This window comes from Lagenorhynchus albirostris, chromosome 21 (assembly GCF_949774975.1).
Source record: "Lagenorhynchus albirostris chromosome 21, mLagAlb1.1, whole genome shotgun sequence".
Lineage (NCBI taxonomy): Eukaryota > Metazoa > Chordata > Mammalia > Artiodactyla > Delphinidae > Lagenorhynchus > Lagenorhynchus albirostris.
The window spans coordinates 425,620-441,106 of NC_083115.1; the positions used below are offsets into that span (position 1 = coordinate 425,620).

At 40.4% G+C, this 15,487-nt stretch overlaps 1 protein-coding gene across 2 annotated transcripts in view; it reads right to left on the bottom strand.

Moving 5' to 3' along the window:
• Nucleotides 1-15,487, bottom strand: part of PSD3 (pleckstrin and Sec7 domain containing 3) — a 496,191-nt gene that overhangs the window by 42,109 nt on the left and 438,595 nt on the right. The gene's annotated exons all lie outside the window — the stretch shown is intronic.

Below are 15,487 nucleotides of genomic sequence, written 5' to 3' on the forward strand. Positions count from 1 at the left end.
TATTTTATCTAGTAGTTTCCTTGGGTCCATAAGAATAAAAAAGGCCTGGAAACTAATGTCAATATAGTAGACATTACAAAGTGTTGTAGGAGATGTTTTTTAGTTTTTAGATGTTTAAGTTCCTCTCCCCGCTTCCCATATTTTATCAGACTTGATGCTAAATAAACTTGCACTTCTTCTGTAAAGAACACACACACACACACACACACACAAGTCCTCACCTTCTAATTAGTACTAAAAGCCTAAAGGAAGACATTGTTTATTCTGTTATCACAGTCTGGTTTTACAAATTTTCAAAATGATAATTACACTCTCCCATACCTCCTCCTCCCTTCCCCGTGGCCCCAGCACAAATCGAGCTCTTCAGAGGTCCTCTTGCCATAGATTCAAAGTGAGTCAGAAATAAACAGCAGCTGCTGATCCTTAGTGATCACTGTCAGTGACAGTGCTGAGACAAAGGTGGGAAAACCTAAGATACTCAGTAAATGCCAACAGCAATATAAAAATTACACAATTTATTATACTAAATGATAAAATTACTACTTTAAGATTGCTACAGCTCAATTTTCTTAAGCCTCAGAGATTAGGAACTGCTGTCGACAACCAGAGAAGTATGAGGAATAAAGGAGAATTATTTTAAAATCTTAAAATAAATACAATATATTTACATGTATCTGTTCTACAATTCCCATTAATGCATAAAACTATAATCTAGCTATGTTTTGGGATCTTGTCTTTTCTACATGGGATTTTTCTTAGTGATTTAGCATTCCAAAACTTCACAGATCTCCTTCCAGGGGAACTGTTATTAGAGCAGGAGTATCAGCTAGAGGCAGCATGACAACAAATTCCCCCCGGCCTCAGAATTAGACTGCAATAGAGCCCCGCATGGCTGGCCGTGAGCTCAGCTTACCCACTTAGCTCCAGATAGGAATCTGGGGTGGATGAATTATGGGGAATGGGGATAAGTGATCAGGGACAAAACCTTCAGAGAGTTTATACACTAAGTCCATTTCCGTACATACTGATCTCTAACACACCTGATATTTGAGTTTGCACAGAGATCAGCCTAGAAATTTGTATGCACCGTTTTTTGATATTCCAGGTCCATAATTTGGGTTTTTATCCTAATTCTTTCTCACTAGTTTCTTTTGGTTAATTTTTTGTTGTTTGAATTTAAAACGATTAGTTTTTTATTTTTCATATTTCTTCTTTAATTAAGAATTTAAGACTATAATTTTTCCTCTGAGTACAGGATACACATAGCTTGGGAATGAAGAGTATTTTTTCGTTGTTCTCTAGATGATTTGTAGTTTTATTTTTTTCTCTCTTCTTCAATCTTAGTCATGTCAAAGAATGTTTCTCAAATTTAAAGCACCTAAAGTTTTTAGTTATTTATCATTATATATTTCCAATTTTATTGGTTTGTGACCAGAGAATGTGGTCTGTAAAATGTATTTTATTTACTTAAAATTCGCTAAGGTTAATTTCTCAAGGTTTTCCAACAACTTGTTTAGTTTTTGTTATTGTTCCATGGACATAAAAAAAAAGTTATTCTCTGGGCTTCCCTGGTGGCACACTGGTTGAGAGTCCGCCTGCCGATGCAGGGGACACGGGTTTGTGCCCCGGTCTGGGAAGATCCCACATGCCGCGGAGCGGCTACACCCGTGAGCCATGGCCGCTGAGCCTGCGCATCCGGAGCCTGTGCTCCGCGACGGGAGAGGCCACAACAGTGAGAGGCCCGTGTACCGCAAAAAAAAAAAAAAAAAAGTTATTCTCTGAGGGATGAGTGTGTATTTATATTCAAGTTTATTGATTCAGTTCCTCTATGTTCTTACAGTATTTTTCTACCATGTTCTGTGTGCTATTTATTATTTTAAAATGTTCTTCTTTATCCACGTTAGTGCTTACTTACATAAGATGGAAACTTAAAAGGCTCTCTTCTCCCACCAAATGCTCTATTTCTCTGTATCAACAAGACTTTTAAAATAGTTTCACTTCCCTCCCTACCCTTCCCATTAATCCTAAATTTTGATAAAAGTTTAGTATGTTTTATTCTGCAATCTTATTAAAATTATCTTGTATTATGTATTTTCTGTTTCAAGAAATCCTATCTTGCACTTACATTACATATTCCCTGAATCTCTCCTTATTCTTTTAGATTTAATTGTGTCCATGTTTCATTGCTCACCTACTTTCTATCTTTTCTCCATCTTGAGGTCTCTTTTCTCATCCCTTTGTTATTCTCTCTTCTTGCAAGTACTTTTCTCAGGTGGGTGATGTCCTCCAGTCCTTACTTTCAAGTGTCTCTTGCTTTCTTTCTCAGGTGGAGAACTGGGTATGGAGCTTTGGGGCTGCAGTCTTTTTCCACTCAGTACTCTGCAGATGCTATTCTGTCTTCTAGCTTCCAGTTTTACTAAAGTCCAAAACCAGTCTGATTCTCTTTTGCTTTTCTTATATTTTCTGTCAGGAATCTCATAGGGTTTTATTTTTATCCTTAGAATTTAGGAATTTTTGCTCAGCCATGCCCTAACATTCTCATCTATCTGATCTGGAACTAAAAAAATCCCACCCTAGTTCTCCTTATATGATCACTCACTTGCACTGCTGACAGCTGCTAAAGACAACCAACCCAGCTATGCAGATGTGTGCCACCCAGACATATGGTCTCCAGCTATGGCTGCACCCAGTGCCGACTGACAATGCTTTTACTCCTCTACGATAACCCCTCTGGTCCATTCTGCCAAACGTCCACCATTCTCTTCAACACTCCTATCCCACGACAAAGATGGTTAAGAGCACAGGTGCCTGGGGTTAGACCCATCTCTTCAAATGTCTAGCTCTATTATGGTACTTAACATTTCCATGACCAGAGGCAAGTTATTTAAACTCATTAAACTTCATTTTCTTTGCCTGAGGAGTAGTGATAATACTTTCCTCATAGAGCTGTAGGATGAAATTCAATGAGATACTATTTTTCTAAAACTCTAAATAATGCTCACAGCAGACAGTGAGCACTTAGATGTTAGCTGATATAATCCCTAATAATAATTTTTAGTAGCATATAGCTTGAACTTGTATTTTATAAGGTCAAGCTTGTAAATTTCAAACTTTCTGCTTACATGCCCTGTAAACGCATATTTTGTGACCACCTTTATCCTCTTTCCTCCTTACACAGAGGAGTCCTGCTCAAGGCTAATCCTGTACTCCAGGATCAACCTCCACCAACCCTTCCTAGGATCTTATTGCGTTGGTTATTATCCTTCCACTATATTTTAAATCATTCGTTATCTACAGGCTTCTTCCCCACAGCCTATAAATACCCTCAAGGTCTCTCTATTATTTGTAAGATAACAGTCCCTCCTGAATATTGCTTTCTGCTAGCTGTCACCTCTAGCTGTCACCTCTCTTTTTCCTTTATATAAAATGAGTTAGGAGTCCACATTAACTACTTTTATACATTAATTTCCAGTTTACCCTTTAACCCACTGGAACCTGGAGTCCATTTCTACACTTCATTGAAACTGCTCTGGCAAAGGTCAGCAATGACCTCCTAACTGCAAAATTTAATAGATTCTTTTAAGTTTTTGTCTTATAGCACTAAAGGAAGTCAACAATACTCTTGAAATTCTTCCATGGCTTCTCCTTACAATTCTCTCCTGGTTTCTCCCCTATACTCTGACCATGACTCTGCTGTCTCTTCTTTAGCCTGTTTGTCAGCTGTCAGTTCTGCCACTGGCCTTCATCCTTTCTCATCCCATAAATGCGTCTTGGGATGATTACGACTACAGTTGATGCTTGAACAACGCATGGGTTGGGGCAAGTGAAGATCCACATATAACTTATAGTCTGCCTTCCATTTATGAAGTTCCTCCCTAACCTCTGTTCCTCTGTATCCACAGTTCTCCGTGAGTGAATTCAACCTCCTATGAATCATGTAGTATGTAGTGCATTACTATTGAAGAATCCGCTGACAAAGTGAACCTGTGCAGCTCAAATTTGTGTTGTTCAAGGGTCAAATCTACTCTTATCAGTTGAAGTCCCACCTATATCATGATGCCTAACAAACTGCTGCAGATGAATAAGAAACCCAAGACCAATCCTTAGCTATTAATATTGGATGACTTAGACCTTTGGAGCAACTACACATATTCTTGGAGCATATTCTCTCTGCTGTTATTTTCCTTTAAAACCAAGCTTAAAGGATGACATTCTTAGACCTCTCTAAAAGTGCGAAGAATTTTAAAATGCAACATTCATTATAGCTCTAAGTAAAAGTGAACAGTAATTATCAACTTGGAAGAATTGCACCATGGTTTCCGAAGAGGACTCTAAGACAGTTTCCTAAACTCTTAAGGTACCTAATATTGGAAGGAAAATACTGCACAGGCCAAAAATGGACGATAAGATCTATTTAATTAGGATAAAACCAAAGTCTAGGAATTTCAAGTCTAACATGGGCTTCCACTCTTTTAGTTGATAGTAATATTATTTTACCATTAAAACAAAAAGGCAAAATATAAACCATACATGTTTGGCATTCTGAATTCCTACTAGAAAATGTAGCTCCAAGTCCATTAAAAAAATGAGCAAAACTCAGGGTAGATTGGAAAAATTAGAGTTGACAATTGAATAAAAAGAAAAGACTTTATCCTATGGAGTTCATTCTGACATCTTTATTTTTCACTACTTAAAATTGAAGATGGTTTAAATGACGGTATTGGGAAGGAGGAAATAAGGGGTAAATTATTGTAATCAAACCATTTCAAACCTAAGACTCTTGGCTGTGCAAACTAAATGAGAAAAGAGAGGAAGGTAAATTCAATCAAGAAATTCTGTAAGAAAAGAAAATGCTCTATGACACCTAATTACTATCTATTTTCTCAAATGAAGGGTGAAAATGATGCCTAAAAACATGTTACGCTCCTCTGTGTTCACTGCAATCTATGTCTTTTTATCTAGGATGATTCATTAGAGCACTCTACCACCCTAATAAGCACCAAGAATTTGATTTCACAATATGCTATTTATTTTAAATTCATTTAAAGCATGAAATGAAAAACTTTCTTCTTTTTCTTAAGAAGCTTGTTAATTAAATGTCTTGTGAAGTTGGATCATAACACACAGATCATCTACATATGTACAAATAATTGGTTGGCATCAAGTCTGAAAATCTGTACCCTCAGGTGAATATAAAGTCCAATTTGGAAAGTGACCAAATCTAAACTGAAATTCATCAATGTCAATTAAAAAATGCTCAGATTCCAGTTTTCAAAGTATAAGGCACAATTGCTATACCTAATTAAAACAATTTAAAACAAAGCTGAAATAGTCTTGATTTCCACTGAGCGAATATAGATGGGAAAACTGAGGACAGCCTTGAGAGGCTATGAGGATTTAATAAAAATGTCAGTAATTAAAATAAACTGGATTTTAAACTGTCCATTAATTCTTGATTTTAAAAAAGGCATTAAAAGCATTTTTCATAATTTGATGACTATCTTTTTTAAAAATTCTGAGTATTTCTGGTTAGGTATCTTTCTAAAAATTATTCAGCTTCATTTTTCTTTTACCAGGGAGCTCAGAGTGTGCTGTATTCCCATAAATCTGGGAACAAGACATAATAGGAAATCCAATGGAGGCATGTTTTAGCCCATCACTCACATAATCAGATATTTGAAAATCACTTATTCACAGAATGTTAAAGCTGAAAGGAGCCTAAAGGATCATTTCAACTAATTTTCTCATGTTAGCTAAACAATTTTAAAGTCAGAAAAATATGTCTTATATTTCTGTAAGGAGAATTAAGAAAGAATAAGCCAGTTAAAGTCAAAGGATTATGTTTGTTTATATTAGTTTGTTCGGTTACGGTGGACATGGTGCCGCTTCCATGTTGCGATGATGGGCCACATGGGCGGGTAGCGGAGGACTTTCCTTGTTAGCACGGGAACCCGTCATGGTCCACATACAGAGGGAGCACTTACGGACACAGTAGGACTTGAAGGACTTGAAACGCTTTCTCAGTCAGGCCTCAGACTTCAGTGAGACACAGGACATTTTCTAGGACAAATCTGGTGAGTGAACCAGGAAGCTAGGATCTATCTTTTTAATGATTACACAGCTGAACTGGAAGAGAATTAGGGCAGACAGACAACCATGAGTAGCCCTTAGAAAAAGACTATAGGATTCTATGACTCAGTATCTGAAGAAACGTAAGAGCTCTTAACATTTTTAAGCAGAAAAAAACATCTTATCACCCTTGCATACTTCTTCCATATTTCTAACTAACATAATGATCAGGGTTTTGATTGATAGGAGGCTATTCCTGCTTTCCTCTCAGTTCCAGGCTCACTAACGTTCTGTTAAAGCTGCACTTGGCACTGTCTGGACCACTTGAAGTGTCTGCCCAGCACTCACCCACCACCACTCAGTTCAGAGCCCTGGAGACCAAGTTAGTATCTAATTCATATGTTTCCTGCTACGACTTTCACATGATTGGTATGGGTATAATATTTACTGCAAGGAAGGGAGAGAGAGAGGGAGACAGAGAGGGAGAGAAAGGCACTGCCTAGGGACCCAAGTAGCAAACAGGAAAAGAGGTTTGAGTTCTGGACCTTTCTTACCCTCGAATTACTTAGAAGAAGCCACAAAACACTGCAGCGCCTCTTCATGTGGGAACAAAACAACTCATAGGAATAAACTACTTTCTGTTTGCTAGACCCCTGAATGAGAATTGTGTTTTGTTGTTGTTGGTTTTTTTTTTTTTGTTTTGCGGTACGCGGGCCTTTCACTGTCGTGGCCTCTCCCGTCGCAGAGCACAGGCTCCGGACGCGCAGGCTCAGCGGCCACGGCTCACGGGCCCAGCCGCTCCGCGGCATGTGGGATCCTCCCGGGCCGGGGCACGAACCCATGTCCCCTGCATTGGCAGGTGGACTCTCAACCAATGCGCCACCAGGGAAGCCCGAGAATTGTGTTTTTAAACAGAAACCTTCAGAGCACAGCCTATGGGTCTTAAAATCCAGAGACCACGTGTTTCCAGCTGCAACGTTTTTTTCATGAATTGATAGTCTTCAAAAATTATGCTTATGTCCTAAATATACCTTGTATAATGGCTACATCGCTCTGCTGAACTGGGTCATTCATTTAACTTATAACTAATGAAAACTTTGATATGATCATTATTCTCCTAAGGCTTCAAAACCTAGTTAACTTTTGTTTTCTGCACTTTCCATTGTTTCGGAGAATGAGAGAGGGTCCACATGGTCTCTTCAGTGTGTGAGAGGACACAGAGCCAGCAGTTTCACAAAAGGAAATACAAATGCCCTGAGCACACAGGGAAGCTTTTTGCTATCAGGGGCCCAGGCCAGGATCAGCCAGCTCCTGGCACTTGGTATTTGACACATCAGCCCAGGCTGCCATCATCACAGTCTGGAAGGCCTGGTCTTCAGTACTTCCTTCTGCCTGGTCCAGGCTCACTCTATTGTTGCCACCTATACTTCAAACACTGCAACAAACAAACAAACAACTCCCCTTCCAATCCAAAAACCTTATAGGCAGGTGGAACAAATCTCAGTAATCGAAGGAAAGAATGGAAGATTTTGCATCGAGGACATAGAGTTCCCAGTATACTATGACAGGAAACTAAATTTTTAGCTAACAAACATTTGAAAGACATGGTAAAGGCAAATAAATTCAGGTCTGAATACCTATTTTCTAGACTCTAGAGATAAAAGACATTAGAACATTATCCAGAGCCTGGCGTGGAGAATACGATCATCAAGTAATTCACGGCCATGCACTAACCAGCCACCCGCAACCATCTCTCTTAACCATTCCATCGATCACCTGACAATTTATTTTAAGGATAACATAGTTAACTTTTGTTACAACCAGACCTGTAACAAAAATACCATCATAAAGCTTACCAAAAAATATTTTCAAGAAAAAGGCAGAGACTAGCAGTGTCAGACACAAAGCCCTTGACTGAAACCGACAGAGAATTTCTGAAGCTGTGTGACAGCAAAGGCTTATCTCAGCATTTGCCAGCAGATGACTCACTCTCGGTTAACAAAAGGATATAAAGCTGATATCTGAATGTCGACAATGATGGATCTTCACCACCAAAAATTTAATCATTTTATCATCAATCCATAGCAATTTCAAAATTTCAAAGCATATATAAACTGTGTTATATTGAAATGATATTAGACTCCTCTGCCACAAAGGCTTTATATTCCAATAATAATAATTAACTCTCCATCAGGTAATATATTTCCCAAGCCTGGGCTCAGGGGCACTGCAAGTACTGGAACCAAACAAGGACAGGAGTGCTTTCCTGCCCCGCTGGAAAACAGAGCCACTCACTCCACCGCAGGTGCCTCTCAGTGCCCTGCCCAAGAGAGTTCTCAGAGACTGCAGCCCACTACCCGCACAGCGGTATTCCCTTTTCACTGATGCTTTCTCAGCTCACCCATATCCTTGGTTTATATCATGTCACTAGCCATTCACTGCCTAAGACTTGTCTCTCACCCACCACCGTAAGCCCAAGCTCTTTTTGGGGATAGAGACCAAGTTTATTCCTCCCAAGATGACATTTTGTAAATGGTTCTGACATTACTATTGCAATTCTCTATGGATTTCCTTTCTGCTTGAAAGTTAGAGGCAAATGTGATTAAGTGACATTAAGTGAGGGGGCCAGAAAAGGAAATGAGGTGGTCATGAGGAAGGCTGTGTATAACCTGGAGAAGCAAAACAAGAGCTCAGGATAATATCAGAAACTGTCCAAGGGATGGAAAGAGAGAAAAGGACTTATTTTACTTGAGAGAGAAATCAATAACAGGAAAGAAAAGAGGTTCAGTAGAAATGAGATAGACACGGGGGATCCATTCTTTGCAAAAGTCACAGGAAGGGGGATATCAGGCAGGGGGTGGGGGAATGATCAGCATGGAGCCTCCTGAAAGCAGCTGTCTGTACACTCTGCCTGTGTCTTCAACTCATTCTATCTGGCTTCCATGCCCACCACTCCACTGGAGCTGCTTTATCAATAATTTCCTGGTTGCTGAATTCCAGTGTGACTTTCCAACTCCTATCTTACTTGACCTCTTTACAACATGGAACATTTCTGCCACCTCTTGAAGTCTGTAGCAGCTCCCCCCCGCCGGCCCACATTGTCCCCCTGGGTCTGGTCACACTGCATTCCTCACAGGGCACATATGAAATGTCTGTGTCCCACTTGTCCTACCCTGCGTCTTCTCCTCACTCTACAGCCTCTGAGTGACATCATCTACTCTCATGTTTTTTTGATGACTCTCCAGGCTCCCTTTTCAGCTCCGGATCTGAATATCTATAATTGTTTGTTGGACATGCCCATTTATTATTCCACAGACACCTTGAATTCAACACCACAAACTGAACTGTCCAGTCAGACTGTGTTTCCCCCTTCCTGTGACCCCTACCATCGTCAAGCTAGTCTGGTCTCTCTGTCTCTGACTGACACCACCCCCAATCCATACTCCATCCTATCGCCAGACTGATCTTTCTAAAATATAAATCTGATTATGTCACACCCCGTTAAAAATACTTGACAGTCCCACACTGCTCTCAGAGCTCAACTCCTAAGCCTGGTTTTCTGGGCTCTGCAGTCTGGTCTGGACACCCTTTACGCTCCGCTGAGCCCACAGCTCCCTGGATGTGCTATGGTCTCTCACAGCTGGGCATCCATACATGTTCCTCCCTGTCTAAATCCGCCATGTGACTTCCATTTGCCTTTTAAGTGTAGGTGTAGACATCACTTCCTTCATGAATTCTTCCATGATCTTCTCTGCTCTTCCTGAGGCTCAGCTAACTGTCCTTCCAAAGCGTTTCCAGAGCACACTTCCCTCTTGGTAGCACATACTAAATGGCATTGAAATGGCTTTTTATTTGTTGATCTCTTCAGACAGAGCATATGCTCCTTTAGGGACTATATTTTGCCTCGGTCAGATCTGCAGTGCACAGCATTCTGAAAAACTGCCAGAGTCCTAACCTAATAGATACATTCAGATAGATAATGATTTGCTTCCCATGATGGTCCTCTGTGTCAGGATGGTAGTTTGTTAACCTAAGTTCAGCTGATAATAGATGCTGGGGTTACTTTTAAGTGCCAATCTGGGAATCATGAAATGATTGAAATGTTGACATTTCCTTTACCACATTTTCTGGGAACAATAAGGAAGAATATCTGAAAGTGGGTCTGGATTAGAAAATCTTAAAAGGTTAGTTACACTAATTATGGAAGGTGATTAGAGACAGCCCCATATTCCAATAGAGGAGAGGCTGCAGTCAGGAGACTGCTATCTGAGACAGGTTAACCATCAGTCCTGAACAAAGCAGGAAGCTACCTGTAGGAAAGAAGCTATTGCATACTTGCTTCATATTAGACAAAAGCTAATTGAATCTGGTTGAGGTGGTAAAAGAAACATTTCTCCAAAATCACTTGTTTTAAACTTCTAGTATTTAAGAAAGTCATAAAATAGAGCTTTAGTGTTTATACAAGAATGGTTTAATGGAAAAAATACTAGCATGGCTCCTACCACCCTTCACAATCCTGAGGAGGTTAACCAACCTCTGAGCCTCAGCTTCTTAATTTAAAAAATGGGAACTATATCCTCCTATGAAGTTGTGGAGCTCAAATATAAAAAGTATCCTAAAAACTGTATCACACTAACAAACCCATGTTATTTCTGGCTGAATGATCACTCAAGTAAGTTGGCTCAATAAGTCTGCCAGCCCCTTCCTAACTTTGTGAGGTGGGATGCTCTGATCTGGGATGATGATTCTCTTAGATATTAGATACAAAGCAATGCCCTGTAAGGATATGTGTGTGTGTGTGTGTGTGTGTGTGTGTGTGTGTGTGTGTGTTCAGCAGGCATGCAGCAGAGAGGGTTGTAAGCACACAGGTAGGGTTATGAACTTTAGAGGCATGAGATCTTTATTATCTCTTCAGTTTCCTAGAGCAGTCACTGAAAAGCTTTGTGTTAAGCCTCTCTGTGCCTGGGACGAGAAGAGGGAGAAGCCTGGGTGAGTGGGGACTAAGAGGACTTGGAGCACCTGCCCGGTGTAGGTTCAGCTGTGCCTGGTTTTCTTTTTGGTGACTGTATTTTTCTGGAGGTGGTGGTGGTTTTTACTATAATTCTTCACTCTTCACTCTTAATGAGGAAATACTAATTGGGTAAAAATCATTTGTCTATTTCATAATTGAGAAATCTTGATGAAAATTTTAAGTAATTGATGAGCAACTGATCATGGAATGAGACACCAAACAGACTGTTACTCCAATGGCAGAGGGGTTTTGAGATGTGTGTGGCGTGTATGTGTTTAGAGTGAAGGGAGGGTGAGTTCCCAGCCATTACGGTATCTTTAGAAGACTGACTGGATTCCTTTAATCAGGGGAGCAGAGGTCCTGCTCCCTTCTGTCTCAGGGCAACACCATCTCCCTCTTTTAGAAGCCAAGTTCTGGCAGCCACGATGGGTGTGGAGCAGACATGCAGCACCTGCCCACCTGAGGAGAACAAGGGATGCAGGAGGGAGGAATCCTGGCAGCCTCTGGACAGGAATCTTCTATGCTGAGAAATTGACATGGGGTGGAAAGGCGTCAAAATCAGGATGGCGGCAGAAAGCCTGTGTGCTAGCCGGACCCGTAAGAACACGCTTGGTCCTATTATCTTTGCACCTCGGACCTGGCACAACCCCGATCCTGACCCCTGGCTGAGCAAGTCCCTGCCAGTCTGAATCAAACCTGTCTCGGGCTAGAGGAAAAGTGTGCCCTTTCTCCTTACCCATCATCCAAACAACAAAGAGTGGCAGGAGTTAAGGAGAGGAAGGGGTGACTACTGTTTTCTCTGCTTTGAATCCCAGCAGGTTGCACGGCATTCTCAGGGCACAGAGGAAAGAGCAACACGCCCCTCCCGGGAGCACCACCAGCCAGCAGGTCCTGTGAGAGTGACTGCCCAGTGCTCGGGATGATGCTGTCTAAATCCTTTGGGGACCTGGGTGTCAGTGGGAGCAGCACCCAACTCACACTCAAAGGGTTTGAAATTCTTTTGGGGAAGAAAACTGCTTCTTTGGTGAAGTGGACAGTTTATGACATTGTGACACCATTTTTTTCATTTTCATGATACACTAGCACTTGAAACATAATTTTTCATCATGTTTCTACTGCTGGCTACCCTCCGTCCATCCTGTACTCCAAATGGAAAAAACTGTTTTGCCATTCTCTGAACACGCCAATTCCCTTAAATCTGTTATTTCCCCCTCTCCGGTTAAAATGCTTTTTATTACCTTGCCTGCCTGGCAAATGTCTGGTCACCCTTCAGGTATCAGTTCAAGGCATGTTAATTCCTTAGGTAGGCATTCTCTGACCTTTGCAAGTATGACTAGGGCCTACTCTGTAAGACTTTGCATCCCTCCTTTAGTTTATACCACCGTCTGGGGAAGGTTCAATGTACCTGTTTCCCCTCTTGCTTTGTGGGCTCCATGTGGCAGAGACTGTGTCTTAGTCATCATTGGAAGCCCAGCATTTAGCAGAGTCCTTGACGTGATAAGCTCTAAATGGCTATGTGAAGACATAATCCCCAAATTGTATAAACCCCAAATCACCCTGCAGTCATATAACTTACTTTTGGTGTAGCATCTGCCATCATGTGCTGGGAAATCAGGACTCCGGCAAGGTTAAGGATTAGCCAGCAATGGGACATTAGAGCCCTTTGTAGGATACATGCTGTATCAGTACTGAGCCTCTGATATACACTACAATCCAGAGGTAATTTAAAGGGGAAGATGTCTAAGAACCGATGCCTGCCGATTCTGGTAGGCAGCTCAGTATCCCAGAGGTCCCCTTACAGCAGTGGATATCAGACAGTGCCCCGTTAACCTTACAGTCCTTGGCATTTTCAGATGTAGGGGCCCATAGGGTCTTCATGTTTTTATTGCCTCTCTGCCTTTTTGTTTTCTTAATTTTACAAATCAGGAAGAACCTAATTAAAACACCAGGGTAGACATAGCCACAGAAGAACCTGGCCTGGTATGACGAAGCTTCTGCTGATTGATGAGCTAGTCTCTAGGATCTGTGCAAAGTTCTGGGAATAGATATTGGCTGACTGCTATGTTGAGATTTTAATCACTTGTCACATTTTTTCCAGCCCCTCCTTTTTCTTTTCTTTTAAAGAGCACTAACAACAATAACAAGGGAGGAGAGCCTGGATACAAAACCCGGCTGCCCCTGCTCAGCCTTACTCTCCATCTCAGTATGAAACAGCAAACTGAGAGATAACCCACAGCTCTACCTGCACTGTCCTAAACAAATGTATCATTTCCTTGTGTCCCATTTTTCACTTTACAAAAGGAATCTCATCCAATTTTCCCTAAGTGCACATGGGCCACACTCCAGAGGTACCATAAATATGGAGGTGCAATCTAATTTTGTAGCTCTAATCCAAACTGATGTTGACACTTCAGAATTTACAAAGTCATTCCCTTGTCAACATTTACCCCATTCTCTTTTGTATCTGGATGAGTCAAATTCAATCCAATTCACTTATCTGAGGGAGAGGACAATGAGAAAGGAAAAGCAGTTGACTTGGAAACAGCATTTCTCTTTGCATCACCTCTGTCAAATGTTGAATGCAAGAGTGTTTTTCTCCCTTCCCAGGCTTACCCTGGGGTGGAGTGGGTGGAAATCCTGTGACTAGGTATTCAATGAAATGATTTTGCCAAAGACAACCATGTCCCTCATAGAGATTTTAGGGAAAATGAAAAAGTAAGCCAAGAGAATAGGATTTATGCTGGGGAAACAGCTGTGATATGTGAAGTCTAATTTCAAAGGGCTGCTCCCTGCAGAGACAAATCTAGCTGAAAGGACCAATGTAGGCCCAGCATGAATACAACATGGTGCTTTGGCAGAGGCCAAAGCAGTTGACTTATAAATTAGAAGCTGTGCTGGCTCCATAGGGAAATAAAGATAATACAAGATATCTGGCCACCGAAGAAAATGGATGATCTCCTAACATCAACAACAGTCTCCATTTCTCCAGTTGTTTGATCCTTCTAAGTAATGTGTAAATTTTAGAAGGATGCCACAGATCATTTTCTTTATAATCTTTGGGTTTCAGCTATCTCCATACATCTCTCTGCAAAGGTAATTTAGCCACAAAAAGAGCTCTAGTCCAAGGTGAAGCATCCCATACTCTAATATTCCTTACCTAATCTATTCCAAAAGGAAGAAAACAAAAGGCTTTGTTAACATTAGATATAGTTCTCAATCTAGACATTGGAAAAAAGTGCCAATAAAGAAATAGAACGAAAGAGAATTATAATAGTGCTCCTTTTAAAGCTGCTCCGGCAGTATGTAAAATGTTGACATACGATAGTCAAGGTCCTTTTAAATATTGATCTGGGTGACTCTTAAGGAAGGGTGGTTTTAAAAAAGAATAATTCTTTCAATTTTATTACATAGGGCATTATTATAACATTTTGAAATGTTTAAAATAAAAATAAATCAAATATGTTCTTCCTCAATAATTATATTTCCATTCCAAAGCAGTTTATTATCTCAGTAGTGCAAGTGTGGACGCCATCACACAGGGGCTGCCATCTGATTCAGTATTGTTGATGTTATTTCAAATGTACTTTCTTCCCCAGAGAAACACAAGTGTGGAAAGGCAGCGTTGGAATGTGTAAAGTGTGTAAGGGCATGCGTTTGTACACTGAAAACAAAAAGCCCAAAATGAATGAGACCTTGATTCTTTAAATATGCAAATATTAGTAATTAGTGTGGCGAGGAAAGGCTGTGGTGAGACAGGTATTGTTAGAAACTGCTGTAGTGGGTGAAAGTTGGTTCAGTCTTCCCAGAAGTAATTAAGTAATAGGTCTCAATAATTTTAAACAGTTCCTACTCTGTCCCTGTGACCCATGATACTTCCAGAAATCTACCTTTAAGAAATAAACAGACATGTGCACAATATACCATTATTTATAACTGTAAAAAACTGAAATGAGGGTATGTCTGAAAATGGGAAAAGATTAAATTATGATAAATCTATTTAATGGAAAATATTGTAAGCAATTAAAATTGAATGTTTTTGTAAACCCTATTAAAAGGAAAAATTAAAACCATATGACTTATCATTTCACAGTCACCAGATACTAGACTGACCAAAAAATATACTTCTGAAGAATTTTTAATTTAAAAATGTTTATGATAATAAATAGAGTAAAAGAAAAGGAAATCATTGTCCAAGCAAATTTCAGAATCTTTTCCTAGGCGTGACGTGAGCAAGATGGCAGAACAGGAAGTCTCAGTTCTTGTTCCTACACAGGAACACCCATTTAACAAGGCTACACGGATTAAAATACCTTTACAAGAATGCCAGAATGCAGTCAAGAGCTAGCAGGACTCCAACTGAACAGAAGGCAAGAACAGCTTCACTGAAATAGATAAGATGGGTATGAG